We start from the raw sequence: 6000 nt of genomic DNA, 5'->3' as shown, positions 1-6000 counted from the left end.
TTCGTTCTTTGAAGGTTGTTTCAAGTAACAATGCAACCTAATGCAAATTTGGCAAAACAATGATGGTGGAAATAAAAACTTTACATCCGATTATTATTTAATAAGGTGTACAATAACTAAGGACCAACTTTGTTGAAAATAAATAATAACAAATTTCGCTAGAGTCGGAAAATCTGCATCAATGAAGCAAAAATTATGCAATTTTTTACAACAACCATCTTTATGGATTAAATTTTTGATGAATAACACAATTAAAAGTAAATTTTTCTTCTGTATAATTCAGAAAGCAATATTCTACTACTCTGGACAAAATTTTAGACGAATCCGTTGTGCTATTGTAACACATGACTTGAATAAATATGTTTTAATAATTTCTATGAAAACAAGTCAACTCACTATATCAAGCTGGAGGCTGCTTGGTGCATTATTACTGACCAACTATTGAGCTTTACCTTTAGTAGAATAGTGTAAGATTCCAATACATTAAAAACTTCATGTAAATGGACATGTATGTGGAAAGTTATGTCGAATTTTGAGAAATGGGTTTTTATTGATGTTTTACGAAAACCGCTTCAGTTACACAATATACACACTTAGAAAAAATGACGGATTACGGCAGAGGGGACGACACTAGTTTTTAAGCTGACTTTTTCAATAATATCCGCATCAATGTCGAGCCAACCTAATTATTTTTTTTTATCCAAGTTATCCCTGCACATCCCTATTTATCCGCCTCAACCTCATCCAACCAGAAAAAAGCCAAAAAAGTCGCTCTGATTGTCTAAATCTTTTTGCGACTTTTTAGTTCTTTTTTTTTTGCTGTTTGTTTTGTTTTTAGTGCGACACGGCTCCGGCTCAGGCAAGCAGTTTGGTCATCAAACTGGAACCCGGAAAACGTTGGTTTTCTTATTGCCGGCGTTTATCCACATCAAAGGCCAACCGGTTCCGCGAGACAAAGCCGGGGCGGACTGAACGTTCTAGTGTTCAATTCGTGAACTGGATCTGCAAATTGAGAAGGTATTCAAGTAACAATTTCGGGACATCAAAGCAATTTGTACAGGTACAAATCATCTCATTTGTAAAGGTGGCGATCGGAGAGCGCAGATCAAGGGTGGCGTGGAGATAATCATTGCTACGCCCGGTCGGCTGAACGATCTGTTGGCTGCCAACGTCATCGATATTTTCATCCGGTACCTATTGGACGAGGTGGATCGTATGCTGGATATGGGTTCGAACCGTAAATTCGAAAACAGTTACTCCTGCTACACATCCGCCCCCGATCGGCAGACTAGACAAGTGCCACCGGGTGTCCAAAGCTACATAATTAATCCGGTCCAGGTGTACATTGGAACCTGGCCGCAATGCATACCGTCGCCGAATAAGTATATGCGGGTGATGAACGTCGTGACCAACATAGAGCCCAAGGACATCATCTTTTGCGGCCGGAAGACGAGGGCCGATGATATGTCGAGCGAACTTGTTCTGTCCGGCATATATTGTACCAGCTCACGCGGCGATCGGGAACAAGCTGACCGTGGATGTGTGGGTCCTTTTCGCGACGGTTGTGGCTTCACGAGGACATTTCACTCGTCGTGGAAAATTGAGAAGTACGTGCACCGGTTGGAACAAACAAGTCGCGCCAGCCGAAGTGGAATTTTCCTGCACGCGAAGCAACTGGGCGGTGGCTTAGGACCTGACAAAAATGTTGGAGCGAGAAGGCCGGGAAAAAGTGCCTTTGGTCGAATTTAGTGCTGCTTCAGAACCTTACCAAATTGTCGCGTTCTACGACGATATTCATGTTGTATAAATATTGAATATAAATATAAGTTTGAGCCGGAGGTTAATTCGAATGACAATCAGGAATTTATTGTATCGATTACTGACTTGAGTTTAGGCGATCGTTTCAGAATATCCATACTAAAGAGAATTGTTCGGCATTCAAAGTAGATGTCCACCTTCGGAGGACTTGGTGAACCTTCTTCTCGACAAGTTCTGATGGCTATGAGGAATCCCTACGAAGAGAATTGTTTGGATTTCAAAGTAGATCTATTGTGTTTCACCAAACACCTTCGGAGGACTTGGTGAACCTTTTTCTCGACAAATTCTGATGGCTATGAGGAATCCCTACAAAGAGAATTGTTCGGATTTCAAAGTAGATGTATTATGCGTCACCAAACAACTGCGGAGGACTTGGTGAACCTTTTTCTCGATAAGTTTTGATGGCTATGAGGAATCCCTACAAAGAGAATTGTTCGGATTTGAAAGTAGACGTATTGTGCGTCACCAAACAACTTCGGAGGACTTGGTGAACCTTCTTCTCGATAAGTTTTGATGGCTATGAGGAATCCCTACGAAGAGAATAATTGTTCGGATGTCAAAGAAGATGTATTGTGCGTCACCAAAGAACTTCGGAGGACTTGGTGAACCTTTTTTTCGATAAGTTCTGATGGCTATGAGGAATCCCTACAAAGAGAATTGTTCGGCATTCAAAGTAGATGTCTACCTGCGGAGGACTTGGTGAACCTTCTTCTCGATAAGTTCTGATGGCTATGAGGAAAGAGAATTGTTCGGATTTCAAAGTAGATGTATTGTACGTCACCAAACAACTTCGGAGGACTTGGTGAACCTTCTTCTCGATAAGTTTTGATGGCTATGAGGAATCCCTACAAAGAGAATTGTTTGAATTTTGAAGTAGACGTATTGCGCGCCACCAAACAACTTCGGAGGACTTGGTGAACCTTTTTCTCGACAAGTTCTGATGGCTATGAGGAATCCCTACAAAGAGAAATGTTCGAATTTCAAAGTAGATGTATTGTGCGTCACCAAACAACTTCGGAGGACTTGGTGAACCTTCTTCTCGATAAGTTTTGATGGCTATGAGGAATCCCTACGAAGAGAATTGTTCGGATTTCAAAGTTGATCTATTGTGTTTCACCAAACACCTTCGGAGGACTTGGTGAACCTTTTACTCGATAAGTTTTGAGGGCTATGAGGAATCCCTACAAAGAGAATTGTTCGGATTTGAAAGTAGACGTATTGTGCGTCACCAAACAACTTCGGAGGACTTGGTGAACCTTCTTCTCGATAAGTTCTGAAGGCTATGAGGAATCCCTACGAAGAGAATTGTTCGGATTTCAAAGTAGATGTATTATGCGTCACCAAACAACTTCGGAGGACTTGGTGAACCTTTTTCTCGATAAGTTTTGATGGCTATGAGGAATCCCTACAAAGAGAATTGTTCGGATTTGAAAGTAGACGTATTGTGCGTCACCAAACAACTTCGGAGGACTTGGTGAACCTTCTTCTCGACAAGTTCTGATGGCTATGAGGTATCCCTACAAAGAGAAATGTTCGAATTTCAAAGTAGATGTATTGTGCGTCACCAAACAACTTCGGAGGACTTGGTGAACCTTCTTCTCGATAAGTTTTGAAGGCTATGAGGAATCCCTACAAAGAGAATTGTTCGGATTTCAAAGTAGATGTATTATGCGTCACCAAACAACTTCGGAGGACTTGGTGAACCTTCTTCTCGATAAGTTCTGATGGCTATGAGGAATCCCTACCAACAGAATTGTTCGGCATTCAAAGTAGATGTCTACCTGCGGAGGACTTGGTGAACCTTCTTCTCGATAAGTTCTGATGGCTATGAGGAAAGAGAATTGTTCGGATTTCAAAGTAGATGTATTGTACGTCACCAAACAACTTCGGAGGACTTGGTGAACCTTCTTCTCGATAAGTTTTGATGGTTATGAGGAATCCCTACGAAGAGAATTGTTTGGATTTCAAAGTAGATGTATTGTGCGTCACCAAACAACTTCGGAGGACTTGGTGAACCTTCTTCTCGATAAGTTCTGATGGCTATGAGGAAAGAGAATTGTTCGGCATTCAAAGTAGATGTATTGCGCGTCACCAAACACCTTCGGAGGACTTGGTGAACCTTTTACTCGATAAGTTTTGATGGCTATGAGGAATCCCTACAAAGAGAATTGTTCGGATTTGAAAGTAGACGTATTGTGCGTCACCAAACAACTTCGGAGGACTTGGTGAACCTTCTTCTCGATAAGTTCTGAAGGCTATGAGGAATCCCTACGAAGAGAATTGTTCGGATTTCAAAGTAGATGTATTATGCGTCACCAAACAACTTCGGAGGACTTGGTGAACCTTTTTCTTGATAAGTTTTGATGGCTATGAGGAATCCTTACAAAGAGAATTGTTCGGATTTGAAAGTAGACGTATTGTGCGTCACCAAACAACTTCGGAGGACTTGGTGAACCTTTTTCTCGATAAGTTTTGATGGCTATGAGGAATCCCTACAAAGAGAATTGTTCGGATTTGAAAGTAGACGTATTGTGCGTCACCAAACAACTTCGGAGGACTTGGTGAACCTTCTTCTCGATAAGTTTTGATGGCTATGAGGAATCCCTACAAAGAGAATTCTGGAGCTCGATTTGATTAGGTCGAATGTAACATGTACCGCAAACTGAGAAAATGGCAGGCAAAGTTATGAGAAGCAAAATCAATTCTCATTTAACCAGGGGCCTACATCGTCGAAACCAAAACATGACGCTGAAAGCGAGCGCCCATCAGCATCGGACGGACGCCGACGACGGGAACATTCAAAACAACATGCATGCGCTTCGCTTCATCCGCCCTTCTTGTCATTTTCTTCGACGCAACGACGGGTGGCGGCTCATTTTCACACCGACTGGGATTCAATTGAAATTTTCAAATTGTCTAAAATGTATGTTTGCTTAATATTTTTATGGGTAATAAACTATTTCAGTAAAATATGCATAGCATACATTAACATTACACAGATTTGACGGTTGTTACACTCATTAATTGAGTTATAACAGAGAAATTCATTCGATGTCGAACGAGCGTGCGTGAGCTTGTGAGTGCGAAAAAAAGTGGCATCAGCGACGACGCGGCAGCGTCGGTTCATCGGTGACGATGACAGTCGGGCTGAGCGACGACGACGGCGCCTTGTTTCCATTGACAATTGAAAACATTGTTTACAAACTTCGCCTGAAAATTTCAATTGAAATTGAAAATGTAGGGCCCTGCATTTAACATTACAACTGCTAAACTCACATAAAATCTCCCATGTCACACATTTGATCCCAACAAATATACCGTATTACCCCGCTAATACGACACCGACTGTTGTCGTATAACCGGGGTAAACTTTTAATTCGACAAACTGGTCACCCTACACCACCATGGTCATTGAAATTTGGCAACTCTATTTTTGTTTTTGTTTTGATTTCCGGATTTGTTATGAAACATAAAATAATCAAATATTGCGGTGGCGCGAATGAAAAGCTCGTTCTTTCTACGATTGTTGCCATCCTTTGTCCATTCCGGTTGGTCTCCAGGCGGTTTGGGTGTTGAGTAGCACCAACTCAGAACTTCCGAAATTTGCGGCTGCAAGAGGAGTTGCTGTGGGTGCGAGTATAAGTGCAATATCAAACTGTTTTGCATTTACAGTGTACATCGCTGTGACATTCGAACACTTTTTAATTCGACATGTGTCGTATAAGCGGGGTACGAATTAAAAAGTGTCGTATTAAAACGTGTCGAACCAGAGGGGTAAGACGGTACTAACTGCTATGCATTTGCAAATTATACAGAAATAACGTGCGATCGATTGGAAATAAAATTTTAGGTCTCTTTGATCGGTGAGATTTCTTTTTCGACCATCTGAACCAATGCCACTTCCGACCTTCTTCCGAACTGTCATTTACATTCGACCTAGCTGATCAGACCCTTTGCAGCTTGACAGGTTGTTTACGACTTTGAGGTTAGAATCTGATAAGACTTTTTATCGATTCCTGTTTACATTCGTCAGGCTCATTCGACCTCTTGCACGGTGTTTGTGCCGTTTGTGCACTTAAGTTATTTTACTTTTCTATAGTTTTTTAACAATTTAACTAAGTTCTCTCAGTGAATTAAGTGCAGATGAAGAGTATAGTGTTCCGGTGATGTGTCTATTCAAAA

Source organism: Aedes albopictus, chromosome 3, assembly GCF_035046485.1.
Source record: "Aedes albopictus strain Foshan chromosome 3, AalbF5, whole genome shotgun sequence".
Taxonomy (NCBI): domain Eukaryota; kingdom Metazoa; phylum Arthropoda; class Insecta; order Diptera; family Culicidae; genus Aedes; species Aedes albopictus.
The sequence above is the reverse complement of the archived record's forward strand: the minus strand, read 5'-3'. Positions refer to the sequence as shown.